At 42.3% G+C, this 18,619-nt stretch overlaps 1 long non-coding RNA gene across 1 annotated transcript in view; it reads right to left on the minus strand.

Annotated features, from left to right (window-relative positions):
* Positions 1-422: 422 nt before the first annotated feature.
* LOC115795193 (uncharacterized) overlaps positions 423-18,619 on the minus strand; it is a 37,737-nt gene continuing 19,540 nt past the window's right edge. Inside the window, exon 3 of the long non-coding RNA XR_004021244.1 lies at positions 423-573. This is a non-coding gene — a long non-coding RNA (uncharacterized LOC115795193). The remainder of the gene's footprint in view (positions 574-18,619) is intronic.

Raw genomic sequence — 18,619 nt, forward strand, 5'->3', positions numbered from 1 at the left:
TCAGGCGAAGCTGGCTAAAGCTAACACGGTGCAAGCTAAAGAGGCACTTAGAAACTAAACATCCTTCTGAGAGAATCTTGGTCTTTTTGAAAAGAGTACTGAACACAAACCAGAGGCAGTAAGGCTTTTTATATGAAAGTATCTGAAATGCAGGTGTCAGGCTGGGTCCTGATGCTGCAAATGGGCTGGCAAAAGTACAACCAAAATAAGAACTGATGACAGAGAGCCGATTTTGTGTCACTTTGTGCAAATAAATGTGTACGTTTGAAATGTACCCACCCTTTGGTGTGACTTGAGCACGAAAAGTTTGAAAACCACCGGTCCAAAATACATTTAGCAAAGTAAATTAGCAGAATTTGCACATATTCTGTGAATTGTTCTTAACTGTACTCATAGTTTCTCAACCCTCTGGCTTCCTCTCACCTCTCTTCTCTCCAAAGTACAGGGTCTGCTGTGCAGTGTTGGACCATTGCAGCGAGGAGTTGTCACTCTCTGCCACCCGACAGGTCAATATCACTGTGCCCCCCGCGGGCACTGTCTCATCGGCGGTCACTGGCTGCAAGGGGTCATCTTCTAGGTAACAGCAGAGACAGAAGAAAAAAAAATCATAAGACAGAGTGACAGAAAGGCATCAGAGACACGTCAGTGAGATGCAGTGCTCATATGAAAACACAAACAAAAATAGTAGCACACACCAACACACAAATCAGATAAACCCACAAAATGCATTACCCGCCTCGATCTCTCACTTTCTCTCTATCTCCCCCCGCCCATCTCTTTCTCTGCTGTCGATTATCTATATATCTCTATCTGTCTTTCTGAAAGCTCAGACACAATACGCACACACACAGACACACAGACATGCTGTCAGAGGGACAAAAAAGTAGACAAATGGCTATCTGGCCGTATGTCTGTGAGGCCAATGTAAGAGCAATGAGTCAGTTGCAGCCCTGGCATCCAGGGACCATGCAACCCGAGGGACCAGCAAAGATGAAGCGACTATGGCACACAGTGGCTCTCGACGGGTCAAAGCAACAACAAGAGTGCTGTCTCATACCTCTAATGGCGCTCTAACTCTCTTTTGTCAATATCTGTGTCAGTTTTTAATGTCATGCATATGTATCGGCTGGCACAGAGGAAGCTCAAACAGGACAGGCATTATGGAAATGAGCAGGTCAGAGGAAAAAGAGAATGAGAATATAAATGACCTGACATAATGAAGGGATTCGAAAGGCTGTAGCTGAAACTGGAACACCGCAAAAATCACTGAAGAGTGAACTGTCTGGGTGTGTAACAGTATTCAAATTGGCTCAAATTATGGTATTTAACAGCGCTCCCTTGATAACGGGTGATGGTGCAGGCTAATTCTCCTTTGCATTCAGTGAGGGTGACAAATTATGAATCAGAACGAGAGATCTATACTAAAATATGCGGTCCCTCGTTACGGTAAGTAAAGCCTAACGTGGCCACTGCTGCTGCGCTTTTTCGGCCTTGTGTGCACCCAATCACGCTTTGCACCCTCCTACTCTCTTCAAAACGTGCCAATGCTCACTCAATCTAATCTCAAGCAAAACAAAAATATGACATAATTGAAGACAAGACCAAGCCAACGTGGGGGAACATCTCATAAGAAGACATGCCTCAAAGCGGTCCCCTCACCCCTGAAAATACGGCATGTATAAATAGTTTAATTGGAACCAAATTGTCAAGCGGGAGACAGGTTTATATTCGGTGTGCGGCGTTATCACATCCTTGCACCGGCGGTGGAATTGATTTTTTTTTTTTTTTTCTGCAGGAAGAACATCTGCTTAAGTGCGCTTCAGCGGAACTCCCATCAAGACATGGAAAGGAGGGGCACACAAAGAAAGGATGCAGAAGAGGAGGCGAGCAAACTAAATGTATGTAGCATCAAAGATACACATTTGCAGAACATGAGCGGAGACCACCTGGGAGGAACTATAAGCATGTTTTGTTTTTTTCATTTTAAAACTGGACAGCAGGTCTAGCGTCTTAGAAAACATTGGGGGGGGAGCCTACAGGTTTGCCTCTGGGCTGTAAGGTTTCAGAGTGATAATAAAGGTATAGCTGCTCTTTGCCAGTGGGAGTCAAAAAAACCACTCAGACTTCCAGAGCCCTTCATGTCAGGAAGTCGCTCACTTGCTCTCTCTCCTGTTTTACTGCAGCTCTGACCTTGTGGTTAGTTTATCTAAGCACCATGATGGCTGAGGGCTGAATGTGTGGTCAAGTGTACCGCGGATTAGTGTCTCCTTTAATAGCATCTTGGGCTAATTCTTGTGGCTGATCGCACAAGCTCCTCCACTTGGCATGAACACTTTGGGTAAATTGGCTGTCCCAGTGCACTACTCATCAAGCCAACCGCAATGAACACTGACAAGTTAGCCAATCTTACGTTGTGTCTAGCTGCCACAGAGCGCTGGCATTTTCTGATCAAGGACAACCTGAGTTTGAGGCTCACTGTGACATTTGTGCTGGTAAAACAATATCAGTAGCCAATTAGTGACTTTTCAATGAGCAGACACGCTTTTAAAGTGGACACATTTTAAAGGATCCTTTACATAATGTTGAATATTTATCACCAGCAAATCCCAGAAATGTCTTTTTTTTTTTATCACTGGTACACTAAATGCCAGACCCAGCTTTCCTTCGGTCAAAGCAATACCACCCAATTAATCATTTAATCAAATTTGTGTTTGCAGGGAGTGAAGTTTTTAAAGCCATCAAGCCACATTTTTCACATTGCAATTGAGAGCAGTTTCGATAAATTACACTTAATCTCCCAGCTGTTTCTCCAAATCTGAAATATAAACTGTGGAGTCTAAAACTGAAAGTACTGCAATTAAATGCCTTCAGGATTCAAACTGAGCGAACCCCTGTAATAACAATCCAGAGCCAAGGAGGATAACTTCCATTAACGTAGTGACCCTTATTATTTAACATGTTTGTTTGTCTTTTGGTTATTCGTCATATCTTGGTCTTTAATTTTCATTTAAAATTATTGATCTGGGGCACTGGTTTGCTAAAGGTTAGAGAAGTGAAAGGCCCTGTGAAAGATTGCAGATTCGATCCTCGAACTGGCGTGGCAAATGCGAGAGCGGCACTTGTAGCTCGTTCATTAACACTGCTGGAGTGTCTTGGAGCAAAACATAATTTCCGGCTACTCCAGGAGCACTCAGTAGACGGCCAATACATCAGACTCCAATTGTTGTTTGCTACAAAAACATTCTGCGTAAATTAATGAAAGCTAATAAATAAAGGTTAATCTCACTCTTATGGACCATAAGGCCTAAAATGCTTTAATCATGATTAACTGGTACTCTGCATCTTAAATTTAAAGCTCCAGTAATGCATACAAATTATTTGAATTGGACAGTGTACGAGCATGGTGACTTTTTTAGCACAGTCGGTCAAATATTAATCAAAGAAAGTTTGGCTTAATTAAACTGAAGCACCATGTGTGTAGAATTTAACTGTAACAGGATAATTTATCAATTTTTAGCAATATTTCAAATCGACTTAAGGCCATTATTAGATGGTCAGAGGGGTGCGGTTAGAAGCAGTGGGTATTAAGATGAATGCGAGAGATATTAGATTATTTGAAATGAGTTATTAAAAAGTTTGTGTGGTTAACATATTTTACGATACAGTCCAGTCAGCACGCTCAACCCATCTGCTGGAAAAAACTGGTTCACGCAAGTGCTAAAGAGTCACTCGCCACTAGAACACGGCTCCAGTAAGCCTCGGATACAGATACAGCTGTTCTTCTTGCCTTTGAATCTCCTTAACAGCAAAGTTAAAGAGGGGAAATTAAGTTCAGCCAGAGTTTAAACGGTTAAGTCAGGTTAAACACTCAAGCTGCAAAAATAAAAGGAGAGACCTATCTATCCTTAGCAGACGTTAAGTTAAACAGTGTGGTTTGCTACGCTTTTTTTTCTCTCTCCTCACATCCACGCCTCCCCTCACCAAGCTTTAAGCCAGCGTAAGACACGGATATTTAAAGCAACACAATTTACACTTTCCCTAGCCAGAAACAAGGTGAGAGAATGCAAGGATAGAAGACTGACTTGGATATCAAGTGAGTGGAAGGAGGGGGGAGGGAGGGGAGGACAGCGAGAGAAAGATGGATGGATAAGGGTATGCAGAGGAGGGTGGGTGATAAAATGAGGTGGGAAACTCTGTGTGTGTGTGTGAAAAAAATGAGAGGGAGGGGAAAGAAGAAGCTAGAGAGACAACAAAGGAAGTGTGAGGAGCTCGAGGGATCTCCAGTGATGGAAAAAAAAAAAGAGGGAAAAACTTGAAGGAATAATTCCAATTTTTTTGTTCACATATGGTTTATTTGTTTTCTGTCAGAGAGTTAGATGAGAAGATCACTATCAATCTCATGTGTATGCATTACATATAGAGCTGCAGTGCAGACTTCTTCAGTTTATCCAAAGAGAGACGATACACCAACTAAGAGCTCGCTTCTGTTCCACTCAACTGCATTTCATATCGTGTTTAATTACATTCTGGGCGGTTTATTGTGAAAACGTATTCACGCACACTGAGTTTGGATATAATTTTCAGATTGTGGTTAACTTCAAAAATCCAACATCAATCTGTGAAGATGTCTAGGCAGAAGCTACCTATTCAGCCAAACAAAGATTGTTCACAGGGTGCTGGAGCCAAGGTTTGCCGTACTGTTTTGAACTGACAATGAACTGTACTCTATACCACACTCACCCAATGGGTAAGTGTGTCGACACTTTTGACTGGTACTGTATATTGTGTAAATAAGAACAAGTTAAACTAGTTTAACAAGGTCCCGACTTCAGCTTAGTCCTAAACACACACACACACGCAGGCACACACACATAGTCCTCTTATTTCATCTCTGGAAGTATATTTCCCAGAAAGTTTGAACTACTGCCTTAATAAGAAAAAAAAAAAAGCTGCCTCCAATTTCTCTCCTTACAAAGAACAGACAGTGAAAAATTCAAACCACCTTGCACATCTACATGTTCACCCTCTTCTTCCTTCTTGCTCCATCTGTCTCTCTCTAGCTCCCCCCCTCCCTCTCTCCATCTGCCCTGATGTCCTCCCCGCTTTCCTATCGTCCCCCCTCACCTCCTCGCCCTTCTGTCGAGCCTCCTTCCCCTCCTCCTCTATTACTGATCAACTCTCTTAATTCTCCCCATCCTTAATTCCTTCTTTTCCTGTTTTTTTGGTCCCCCAGGGTGGATTTACAGTGTTGTTGCTAATTAACTCAGGTTAATAAACTTTATTTACTGTTAAACAAGTTTGTGTGTGTGTGTGTGTGTGCACGAGTACCTTCACATGTAGGTCGGGGCTAAGTGCGCATGTGTGTTTGTGTGATAAGATTTTTATCCTCATATTTGTGCACGTTTGGTGTATATTTGTAAGCAGAGTTTATCTGTTGCTTTGCAGGGAGGTAATTATCTGACTGTGTCTCAGTATGTGCATGTCTGCGTATGTGCGAGCCACGAGAAGCTTATTATTGAAGATGTTTGCATGCTAGTGCATGTTTGCGCTCAACCACACAGTGGTATTTGTTTTTTGCGGGTAGGAATATATCTGTTCGTGCACAAACACGTGGGAAGACGTGTGTGTATTTGTGTGATTTATGAGATGCCTTTTATCTCCATGTGGTTGAGGCTGTGTGCATGTTTGCGTTACCCTGTGCATGCGTATGTGTGTATCCATATTCCATTGCAGCTGCACCGAGTCCACGGCTGTGTGCGACAGACACAGTCATGTGTCATGGTGCCACTGATGCTGTACACATCTGATGGGAAACTCAGCCAACAATGTGAGGTTTGATACGGCGTGGTATGATACAGACCATTACACACACACAGAGGCATCCACTTGCGCACACTACAAGAAAGCTGACCCTCCCCCTCCCAACACACAAAAACAGCCCTCCCCACACACACACACAGACACACCCACACACCACCCACCCCCTAAAGTGTACACAGGGGCATACACACACATACAAAGACTTACACATCTTTCAAGCACACACATCAGACACAAGGACATTTAAAAAATGTGCTTAATACAACTGGACTCACAAGACAAACATGCAAAAAACACACGTGCACACACTGTTTCCCAAAATGCACCGAGGACACATTCAGGAAGACGTACACATGCACACAAACATACACCGACTCTGACAGATACAGAGCAGCCTCCCCCCACCTCATCCATCTATGCCCAGCTGTCCCAACTACCACCCCCATCCCCCTGGGTAAGTGTGTGCATATCTGTGACTGTAAAGATGTTTGTGTGTGGGTGCGTGTGCCCTTCTGCCCACCTCTACCCATCCACAAGTCCACCCCTCCCCAACCCACCCCCCCCCTTTTGCAGCCCTCCCAGCATCTTTTACCTCCCCACCGCTACCATCACCACTGCTCACCATCCGCCTGTTATGCCACACAAGATGCAAATTAAAGTCAAATTTTAAAATCACCCAGTGAATTAAGAAAAAAAACATCTGCAATGCATAACAGCTTTTTTTTTCTTAAAGAAGCACCCCCCCCATCCTCCTCCTTTTTACTGTTCTTCTCTGACTTGTGAAATGCAGCGTGTGTGTGTGTAGCAAAGGCCTCTGTTTTCAGTCTGACTTTCACAGCTTCGCACCCTTTAGTAGAGAAGCGATTGCTGCATTTCTCATTCTGTTGTCACATCATCATTTGGAACCCTGAACAAATTACTTAAAATCTCTGAGGGATGCAGGTGGGCGGGGAAGGAAAGGGGGAGTGCTGGGTGAGACTGGACTTTGGGATTTAAGGACCCCCTATCTGCCGCCTTAGAACAAATAACCTCCTTAGCCCTTTGTTTTTACGCCAGTACGCTTTTTTTTTTTTTTTTTTTAATCAATCTTGAGGGCTTGTGGTGGGAATCTCTGAGACCCCCAAAAGGCCCCACCAGCTTGCATCAAGTACCCCTCCACCACCCTGCCACCCCACCCTTCATATGTTGCCTGTCAAACATAGTTAGCTCAGAGCTGGGGCGATCCCCTCCTCATCCTCATCCTTCACGAACTAGAGCCCCCCCCATTCACACACACACAGACTACCACCACCATCACAACCTAGCAGTGTCTGCAGCAGCAGCGAGGCGCCAAGCTGGCCGCCCCACCCTGCCACTGGAACAGCACTATGAGAAAGAAAAGGGAGCAGAGAGTGATCAAGGCAGAGAGAGGGAGAGAGAGATGAGGGGTGGGGGGGTCAGCTTGCAGAAAAGGGCAGCAGCTTCACTGCTGACAAAAGAAAAAGAATAATGATTTGAAGGAAGAGAAAGACAGAGAGAGTAGGGATGGAGAGAGAGCAAGACAAAGACAGAGAAAAGCACAGGGGAAAAACAGGGGGAAGGCAAATGAAAGAGGGAAAGGGAGAGTGAGAGGTGAGCGAAGGACATGGCAGAAATAAGCATATATAGATTGATGAGAGCAATGAGGAGAGATGACAGGGTGACTTAGAAAGGGGGCAAAAACTCCAAAAGAGTGGGGAAAAAAAAAAACAATGAGAGCAAGATGGAGGGAAGTAGAGCAAAGAAAAAAGAAAGTGGGAAGGCTGGCATACAGTACGGATGAAAGGATAGAGAAAAAAGAATGAGGAGCTGCTGACATAAGTGGTGAGGTGGGGAGAAAGAGCAGCAATAAATGCTGATAACTGTTAAGGATAGATTGGGATATTTTCAAATATATCTTAATACGATGCATGGCCAGAAGAACATTCACGCTTCTTGCTATCATTACTCGTCTCCATACTGGTGGGGACTGATCTCCTTCTAAGGTGACTTTACTAGGGGCCAAAATTTGTTTCATCCTTACAAAATATATCAAGTTCAGTTGGGTAAAATAAAACTTCAGTAGTCTGAAATCAAGCGAGTCAGTCGAATCAAGTGGGTATCTTCCAAAGGCATGGCCTTTTAAGCATTAAATTACCTCTGTTTTTCTCTAGGATAGTATTCCTGTGATAGGGGAATGCTTTGTGGTTGTCATCAAAGTGAGCACCTGCTTCAGTGTTGAAGACCCCAAAAAAAGTCTCACACCCTCACAAGTTTACAGATATTTTAACAGGTCATACATTTGCACCAATTTCAGCTGAGATCAGGTTGAGCAAAGGAATAAGAATCACATTTAAAAGTTCTGATTTAATTAAAAAATATAATTCTGTCATGTTTTTAACGACAAAGAAAGTGCGTGTGGAGGTGAGGGTGTTGGTTGGTGTAAAGCCTTCAGATTAGAGTAACCAAACCCGTCTTCTTTCCCAGTACTCAACCAACCACTGCAGCTGCCTAAACCCATCCACACTTTAATTAACACCTATTTGGATGTTTCTCATCCCTCATCAACATCATACTTGCTGCTATTTGTGAAAGAATACATTTTAAAACTGTTGCATTAGACCTAAGTTATCTTTATTAGGGCAACCCAAAATTTGGCAGGATTGTCAGCTGTTATTCTTGCCTCTTGAGTTTTTCTGCATTATTACTGCCTGATTTTCTGGCATTGTCTATGTAAGAAATAATGCAGTGCCAGAAAATCTGTGGCCAGCTTTAACTAAAAGCTACTCATTTCCTGCAGCTCTCTGAACCACACAGGTTCGTGACTGGCTCAACCAGCAACAGCAAATTGTGAGGTTGAAGATGCCAATCTCGGAATGCAAAAGCTTCATACTCATTTAAAATTGTGAAAGCACAATTTGACCCTATTTTTTGATGCAGTGAAGTGAAACTTAGTATTGCTTCAGAACCAGTATGCCAATCGTACATACACCTAAAATGTGAGACTTGAATCTGAACCTATAGTTTAATGGCATATATGCTTTATTGAGTTGCTAATCAGGCTGAAACCCATTATTCAGCTGCTGTTTGTTACATCATAATTACCTTTATAATTATCTATGCAGAGCTGCAGTACAGCTTTGTCAGCTAAGCTTCTTTAAAAATGAATTGGATACAGTTGGGATGGGGAGACAGAGGAAGAGAGATGCTTTTGATTTTAAAAAGAGAAGACCAGTACCCAGTACTATTTAAAAAGAAAACCCGTCCACCAAAAATCATCATATAATATCAAAAAAGGCAACCAAGCTTTTTCTGTCCATCTGCACTCAGGCATACACAGAGGAAGATAAAGAGAGTTAAATCTTTAATGCTTTGGCAAATGCACTGACTGCCCCTGCCAATAGGCCACTTAAAGAAATGAGTAGTCAATTACCAGAAGTCTGCCCTTTTGACTAAGATCACTGGACCTGCAATGGTGAGGCTCAGAATCTGCTCTCCCTCTCTTTCTCTGTGCTCATCTCTCTGTGAAAGATGGGTGTTGTCTACCCATTTTTCAAAACAGCAACAACAAGTCTGGAAAAAATCTGTGTACTGTTCTGGAAAACAAAAGTTGCCGCAATCAGATACTTGGACTGTTACATAAGTGGGAAAAGGACACACACACACACACACACACACACAAACACACACAGAGTGTTCATTTAATATAATTTACTTTTCAGGGAAATTACACCGTGATGATGTTACTTAATGATGTCTCTCAAATGATTCTGAACAAACTGATTAAAAACTTGTGAAGTTTTTGTTTTCGTTATGAGTGAAACGTTTTTTTTTGTGGTTTTTTTTATGTAAAACAGTAGAATACACCCTGCTGTTTTAAGTTCTGGTTAAACATTACAGTTTGTAACATTATGGCAGAGCATTACCCTCAAAGTATGTGAACAAACTTATTTGGGTTACGGCCTTAAACTGAATAACAGATAACTCTTAATGTTACAGAAGATAAGAGTGATGCTCCCACATTTTTGGCAACGGTGTCTTGACTGTCAGGTCAAGTTCCTGAACTTCCCTCTGTGTCCAACATCAATGCTTGACCCTTAAAAATGTCCCCGCAGCCAGGCTCTTGTGGCTCTTGAGGCTGTCTCAGCTGCACATTAGTTTCCATCCATCCATTTTCTTAATCACTTATCCAAAAACTAAGGCAAATTAAGAATCAGCGTTTAACTTAACATGCATATCTTTAGACTGTGGAAGGCGCTTGCAGGCACATGAAGAGCGTGACGCAAACTCGAAACATGAAGGCGTGTGAGGCCATGGTGCTAACCACCCCAGCATCCCAGATTAGCTCACAAGAAACATGAAAACATACTCTATATGGCTCAGTAAAGGGACAGGGAAGTAAAGTCAAGGAAAGTCACCACCTTCAAACTCAACAAACTCACGCAGACACACACTCGCGCTCTCACACACTCGCGCACACCTATCCGCTCGTAAAACCTCCCGATAACAGGAGGGACTTATAGGACAGGGACAAGAAGGATAGGGCTCTCGATGTCAGTGGAAGGGCCAAGATTAAAAAAGGGGAACGGTCCTAAAGCTTCAGCGAGGAGGATGAAGGAAGAGACTCAGTAAGCAGTGATGGAGGGATAGAAGGAGGACATGCTGGAGGGAGAGGGGTGAGTCAGTGAGCCAAGGGTGATGAGGGAAGATATGCTTCAAATTAAATCATTTGGAACAAAAGAGGATTGTTGCCAAGCAACCCAGCCAGAACAGGGTTACCAGGGCAACAGAGGTGACCCGAAACTTGACCTAAGAAATGGAGTCGCCCTTGTCGTCCATCGGCGTACACACATCCGCACACAGACACACACCTCCGCCTCGCACTCCGTGCCTGTTGCTTTCAAGGTCCATCTGACAAACGCAAACAGACAGAAGGTTTCGCCTGGAAAACGCAGAACACAACCGAAATGTCAAGCCGGAGTGCAAACAAAATGCAGGGCTTTCAATCAAGGCCAGTTTTAAAACTGAGTGGGGCCAGGGTTAGGCAGTTATGATGTTAGGCAAAATCAACAGCTAGTGAAGCACAACACATAAACTGTCCAATGTCCAAGATGGGCTTGTAGAATAAATAAACAGAGCTGTATTTTTCACAGGGTTTTGGCAGCAATATCAATATACAAATACTGTTTGGAGCTAATGGATGGTTCCAAGATTCTTGCTTAGTGAGGGAAAGGGTAAATAAAGGCTTATTTAAGGACCTATTAAGAAGGTTTAATAGAAGAGAGAATTTAGTTGGAAATTATGGCTATAATGTTACTCTGAAAAAAGTGCAAACAATACACTGAACAAAGCCAAACAAAATGGGGGGGAAATTACCTGAAAGAACTATCTGCCAACAGGACCAGCTGACAGACAGTTTCATTTGTCAAATAAAGTAAATCTTTAAAAAAAAATCGTTAAACTGGTTCAACAAAAAAAAAGTCCATTTGTTTAGATACAAAGAAAAATGTTGGAGAAATGTGCTCAGATAAAATTGCATATTGTGTTTAAAAAGAGCAATCCTGATTAAAATTAATATACTAGTACTTGAAACGATAACGGGTTCCTTAAAGAAATATATCAATATGATGAGCGATGGCTGATTCTCAATGGAACTGAGAAAGCTTCAGTTTCACGGGCCGTTATTTTTAATAATGACCAAAGTATCACTTCTGTTTCTGAAGAACACCCCTAAAATACATCTGATAAACTGTCACCAACCCAGCAGCCCACTGCACTCATAGTGTCACAGCTCTGTTACTCTGACATGAAGGTAAATAATATACAGCATGAGCAAATGCTTAATTGATATTACAAACCTTCCTGAGACAGCTACTCGGGATACAAAACTACATTTGGGCACTTCATTATAAAGGACTTCATTAAGCAGTAATAACTGCTTAATTATAGGAAGTCCAACAGATGGAGATGACGCATAACAGTGCTTTGGACTGCCTTGTAGTGAAAAAACAAAAGTATTGCCTATTTACTGTATAAAAGGCAGTGACTCAATTCTTGGATTAGATGATAAACGCAGTACTTTCACCTTTGTTCCATACAATGGAACATGTGATTGCCATGTGGTGGTACAGTATAGTAATGACAGTATTGAATTCCATTAGGTCATTATGTGCTCTTATTATGTAGAGGTGTACTATGTGTAAGAAATGAAACGGACTGAATCGATGAAATTATAAATCCTGCCTTTGACAAATTAATATGCTACTTATCAGTGCTGAACAAAAACAGTGAAATACTTTCACATAAAAACTGCAGAAATATCTTCTTGACAAGCAAATGCTGCCTCGATTTGAGATATTTCATCTTGTTTCCTGTTTGCAGTGCACGAGATTCTCAGGGCTGATACAAAAATCTGATAACAATATATCATCCTATATTTATTGGGATAGGTGCCGGATGAAAGCGTTGTGAGGTGTTTTATTGTGACCCCAGAGTTCCTGATGAGTGGAACACTTTACAGCCAAAGAATAACCTTGTGTTGACTTGGCTGTTTGATGGACAAACTATATGTAATTGTGACACTGATTCTAGACTACATCAACCACAACAGAGGAGTTCTACCCTGAAATTTAATGTCATTTTATTTGTTTGCTTCTTTAAAAAGAAAGAAAAAACATGTATGAACAGCATGAAAATAATTTGAGAGATTTTGAAGAAAAAGAATAAGCTTTAAGCTGTCAGTACACTTCACATAAAGTGAACATTGAGCAGCGTATAAAACTATTGGACATCAGAAATGGCCTGTTTCCCTGGTGCCATTCAGAAAAAAGTATAGCCTAAACATTTTTACCTTTGCACATGGTTGCACTACAATGTACAAACCACTTTGTTTCAGCCTTTGAATACACAGTACTTACAAGAGCAGCCTTTATAGTTTCACCCCCCCCTTCCCCCCCCCGCCCCCTTCGAGTACAGATGTGATCAAAAATCCACTGAAATTACTTTAGAAAACAGCCTAGCATGCAGTGTGTTAAGACTTTGTGTTGTCTCCCCCTGCACAATTTAAAAAATTATTAGAACCCTGTTCTGATTCAGTCGTACTACAAATCACGATACTTGCAGATGCTACTGAAGTCAGTTTCTTTGGTATCATGTCAGCTCTCCTGTCTGGCTGCTTCCACTTGAAATCACAAATAAGCGTGTTCTCTCTTCTCGTCATGTAATTGTTGCTGAAGTACATGAGAGCGGATGTTCGGCTGGATGTTTTTCTGTTTCCTTTCAGGCAGACCTTCTTCCTTTCTTCTCTTGTTTCCTCTAGTCTCTGACTGCTCAGCAACATGACATGAAAGGACGAAGGAGTGTTTTTGCAAGCGTGTTCATGATGGGGGGGGCGGGGGGCACGATTGTGCATCTCCCTTGAAATAGCACGGCGAGACAAAGCAGGGTCGAGAGAAGCAGAAATGTTAATGTGGACCAAAGTTTGCAGTCTGTGTAATGTGTATGTGTCTGTGTATTTCATGCAAGACTTGTCTTCTTTTCACTGGAAGTGTGTGTTTGCAGGTGCACAGGAACAGCTTCTCCCTTGCTATCCTGACATGTTTCTCGTCTTGAGGGACCACTTTGAGAACTGTGTGTTCTTCAGTATGTGTTTTGTGAGTGTGTGTGTGTGTGTGTGTTTGTGTGTGAGACCATGTACAACGCTCCTCTTTCCCCATCATGTCTGTAGGAATGTGTGTATGCCTTGTAACAACGAACCCCCAACTAACAAACGCAACCCTTCAGATGGCCCCCACGGTTTGTCACTCCCAATCAAGACAATGGAAATCAATTTTTAAAAAAGTAAAGCGAGGGATGAAGAAGATGAGAAAGAGGGGGAGAGCGGTCGCTGCTTCCAACAATGGCTCCACAGACACAAACAGTGAAACAATAGAGCGTGGACAGTGGCGGTTTTATGTGCGGGCGCAGTGAGTAGCGGGGTGCCTCTGCACATTGTTATGGTGCCCCTTGAGGGGTAATTGACTAATTAGGGTCACTCCAAGTGGTCTCAACTGTAATGGCTGCCTAGACTGCTAAAATGGCCATCTGGTTATGCGCTTGACACAAAATATGAGGGCAGCACCTCACAGTATATGATGCAAATATCCACAGATGCACAAGTGGCTGAAATGTTCTGTGATGGGTTTTTTTTTTTTTTTTCCAACATCACAAAGTGCAAATTCAAATTATAATATACAGTCTCATTTATTCTGATTGATGAATTTCTACTGAATTACATTACAGTGGAATTAAATTATCACTCAGCTGGAGACCTTCTGAAATTTTTATCAACAACCCCTGGACCGTAATCATTTTACAAATGCAAGCACGGCAGCATACAGCGAACACCTACACACTATAAATACATACCACACAGAGGGCACTAGAAGATGGTGTTATTAAAGTAAATATAGCAAATAGGTGGGTAAAGAATCAAGGCAAGGCACTACTTATGTAACCCATAATCTTTTATGTTTTTTTTAAAAACTGTTTTATTCCTTTAAAGTCTCGGTGTAACTGACATCCATTTAATACTACTTACCGTAATGTATTCCTGCACAGCATTTCCATGTAAATTTTATTCAGGGTAAAAACGGCTCCAAGAGAGATCGCTAAAAGTGCTTTCTGGACAATAAAACTCTTACTGTCTTCTTAAGATCAATTAACCCATTACACTGATTCCATGGTAGATCGAGGGCTGGATATTTGTTGCTGGAACAGAATAATAAATCTATAAAACTAAAACAGAATAGCAAAAGCAATCAATGTTCTATATTTAAAATACACTGCTCAAAAAAATTAAAGGAACCCTTTTTATTTGGAGCATAACATCAAGTCAGTTAAACTTCTGGGATATTGATCAGGTCAGTTAAGTAGCAGAGGGGGTTGATAATCAGTTTCAGCTGCTTTGGTGTTCATGACATTAACAACAGGTGCACTGGAGGTGCAACAATGAGACAACACTCAAAACAGGAATGGTTTAACAGGTGGAGGCCTCTGACATTTTTCCCTCCTCATCTTTTCTAAGTGTTTTTTCACTAGTTTTGCATTTGGCTAGGGTCAGTGTCACCGCTGATAGCGTGAGGTGATACCTGGATCCTACAGAGGTTGCACAGGTAGTCCAACTCCTCCAGGATGTCACATGTATATGTGCCATTGCCAGAAGGTTTTGTGTGTCTCCCAGCGCAGATTCAAGAGCATGGAGGCGATTCCAGTAGACAGGCAGTTACTCTAGAGAGAGCTGAACAGGGCAGTGGAAGGTCTTCATCCCATCAGCAGGACTGATATCTGCTCCTTTGTGCAACGAGGAACAGGATGAGCACTGCCAGACTCCTACAAAATGACCTCCAGCAGGCAACTGGTTCGAATGTCTCTGACCAAACAATCAGAAACAGACTCCATGAGGGTGATCTGAGGGTCCAAAGTCCTCTAGTGCAGCCATTCCCAATGTCAAGAGTGCTGCAGCCCACTTAAAAACCAGAAAATCCCACAGGGGATCTCCCAGATTTGGACAAGGAGCTCAGTGACACCTTCGTTCAAATCTGGGAGGAGATCCCCCACGACACCATCCGTTGTCTCATTAGGAACATGCCCCGACGTTATCAGATATGCATACATGAACGTGGGGGCCATACAAACTAAAGAGTACTACAATGAAATTTCAGCTAAATGGACTTGCCTGCTGCATCATTTCTATCAAACATTGTGGCATCCTTTCACTCCTACTGTAACTTACCCAGTCCATATCAGTGTAGATATCCAACATGACTTTTTTACCCTATTTAGATCTGATGTGTTTTCCTTTAATTTGCTGAGCAGTATATATATTGCAGGTGTTTCTTTGTGCAGTTATGGATAGAGAGGAACCATCACTTTAGGCAGCAGCCTAACTATCTGACACAACATATAATAAGGTAAATATAGGCTAGATCTATCATCCTGTCCCTAATGGGTGCTATAAATTTATATTATCAAGGTATATGTCAAGCTAAAAACCCGGAAAAACACCCAACAGCCTGTGGTACATCTTCGTGCATGCAAGCACAGATGGCATGATGGATGTACGGTAGGCTGTGCAGATGTGTGTGCACTGCACCAATCAATGTCATTTAAAAGGTCCAGATCAACCAATCTACAACTGTCAGAAACTAAGACAGACAAACAAATGTTGCATATTTACCACCATGGATTTCAAGTACCACAAACTGTATATCCATCTATTTTCTTATCCAGTTCAGGGTTGCAGGAGGGCCAGAGCCTGTCCCGACTGTCGTAGGGTGGGGTACATCCAGGCCAGTCTACCACAGAGCTAACTCCCAAGCCATGGCATATAAAATATAAGTAAATTTTAGTTGGTAGACTGTTGTTGAGCAGTTTTGTGCAGTGTGGTGCGGGGTATTCTCCTAGTGGAGATTGCCTTGTGCCATTTGGGGGATTTGTGCTTGCCACATGTCAAAGTAACATCTGTATGAATGCCAGGATATGATTTCCCAGCAAAACACCGTTATAAAATGATCAATCTCATTCACCCAGTCAGTGGTTGTAGTGTTGTAGCTGAGCAGTGCTGGTTGTCGTAACTGTTTTTACACACAACCTACACGGTCATTTCCTGTGAGAGTACAGTCTCAGAAACTCGGATATTTCGAAATCTGTGTAATACAAGTTAAGCATTCTGCGTGTCTAGAAACTAATATCTAGTAAGAAAATATTCTTTTTTTTTTTTTTAATTTGCATGATCTGACATTTTTCACACAAAAAACATATTAACATACAATCCACAGGCTTGCACGCTACATTTAATTCTCCAGGCAGAGCTACTGTACAGCAGCACATTACTATGATATACTTGCGCTCTCCATTCATACACTCGGTCCTGAATCTGAATCTTATTTAATGTCACGAGCCACATTTGCCTGGAGTGGAGCCCTACAAGCTCAGCTCCGAGAGGAAAGGACTGAAGTCATCTTTCTTTTCCTGCTGCCTCACTCCGTCCTAGCTTTCGCTGTCTCGCTTACTCTGCCTCTGTATCTCTCCATCTCTCTCTCTCTCTCTCTCTCTCTCTCTCTGCTGTGATCACACCCACCCCGCTCTCTCTCTTTCTTCCTCTGTCTTCCTCTATATGCTTCTCTACCTCTCTCTTCCCCTCTGCAGTCAGTGAATTCCCTCGGGTTCGACAGCAGGAGACTATTACACTCACAGACGGATTCTCTCTCCTCCAATTTCTCTCTGTCCTCTTCCTCCAAGCTCTGCCTCTCTTTCATCATTCCTCTCTTCCTCTCCCTCTCCTCTGTTCCTCCTGTGCTCTCAAGCCTCTATCCCCTTATTCATTCTCTCCATCAGCATGAATGTGTGTTTTTGTGCATGCACAGGTCTTCCAACCCTCCCTCCTCTTAGTCTTCTTTCCCTCTTCAGCCTTCCCTTCCTCTTTCTCTTTTTCTTCAGTCAATATAATTGGCATCGCAGGAGTGCTCCCTGCAGAGTATGCTAAAACAGCAAGCACAAAAACAGAGGGAGAGCAAGAGAAGGAAGCAGGAAGGGGGAGGCATAAGGATAAAGGCAAAAAGACAGAGAGAAAGCAAGAGGGGAGGACAGGAAAGCAGACAGCCTGAAAAGAGGGAAGAAGATAAGACTAAAAAAAGGACTTAAAAGTGATGAGACAGGAGGAGATATAAACATAGAGAATGGAGGGGAAAGTGATATATAAAAACACAAGACAACAAAAAGAAAGACAATGGCAAGAATAAGATGTCTGAAAAGAATAACAAAGGGCTGAAAGAAAGGAAATTGAGAAAGGAGGTGGAAAAACAAGGGAGGGAGTAAGATAACACTAAGGAGATGAGGAAAAAGTTTAAAAAAATAAAAAGAAACTTGAGAAAGAAGAATTAAAGCAGGAAGGGAAAGAAGGGTGAGGGCTACCGTGAGACAATAAAAGAAAAGAACCCAGAAATGAAATTATTCAGAAAAGGTAAGGAAGGCAAAGAGGAAATAAGACAAACAAAAAGGAATGTGAAGACAGGAGGACAGTGCAGGGGATGTAAGACAAAGGCAGATGCAGAGAAGAAAATGAGGAAGAAAAATAGGAGAGAAAAGTCTCGACCACAGCAATCAGCAACCAGAGAAACCAGAGCGCATCCATTCAATTCCATTCAAAAACCAGCCAGCCACTCAAGGCAAATTCAGCCATATATCTCCTCCTGACTAGACACACAAGTGCCAAACCACATTACACTGCAAGACAACCATCCTGAAATAACCCAGACCTCAGCTGCAGCAGCAGCAGCAGCAGCAGCACTCTCTGTCTCTGCCTTTACAAGCTCTCTGCAGGTTTCACAAAGAATAATTGAACTTTTTTTTTTTTTAAGTTATAGGCAATATTTCAAGGTAAATGACCATGAAACTCACAGATTCCTTACAAGATTCAGGAAAGGAGAGCATCACACTAATGAGACCTTCTACACTGGTCCCAATTAACCAATGCAATGTCAGTAACGGGAAATCTTCTTGGCAAAAAGCACATTCATCAAAACTTCAGGTGCCCCGTCCTGCAAACGAGAGCTGACAAAGCTGTCCAGCCCCCTGCCTATATTCTCACCCAATTGGCAGAAATGCAGGTCAGAGGAGCGCAAAGATTACTGAGAGTATAGTACTTATATTGCCAGAGATTTAAACATCACAAGACTTCTGGCTAATGAGTCTCACACTAATGAGCTAATGAATCTCCTGCTGACGCTCAGACTTGCTGAAATGAAATGCTATCTTGTGCAGT

The sequence above is a fragment of the Archocentrus centrarchus genome, chromosome 17, assembly GCF_007364275.1.
Source record: "Archocentrus centrarchus isolate MPI-CPG fArcCen1 chromosome 17, fArcCen1, whole genome shotgun sequence".
Taxonomy (NCBI): Eukaryota; Metazoa; Chordata; class Actinopteri; order Cichliformes; family Cichlidae; genus Archocentrus; species Archocentrus centrarchus.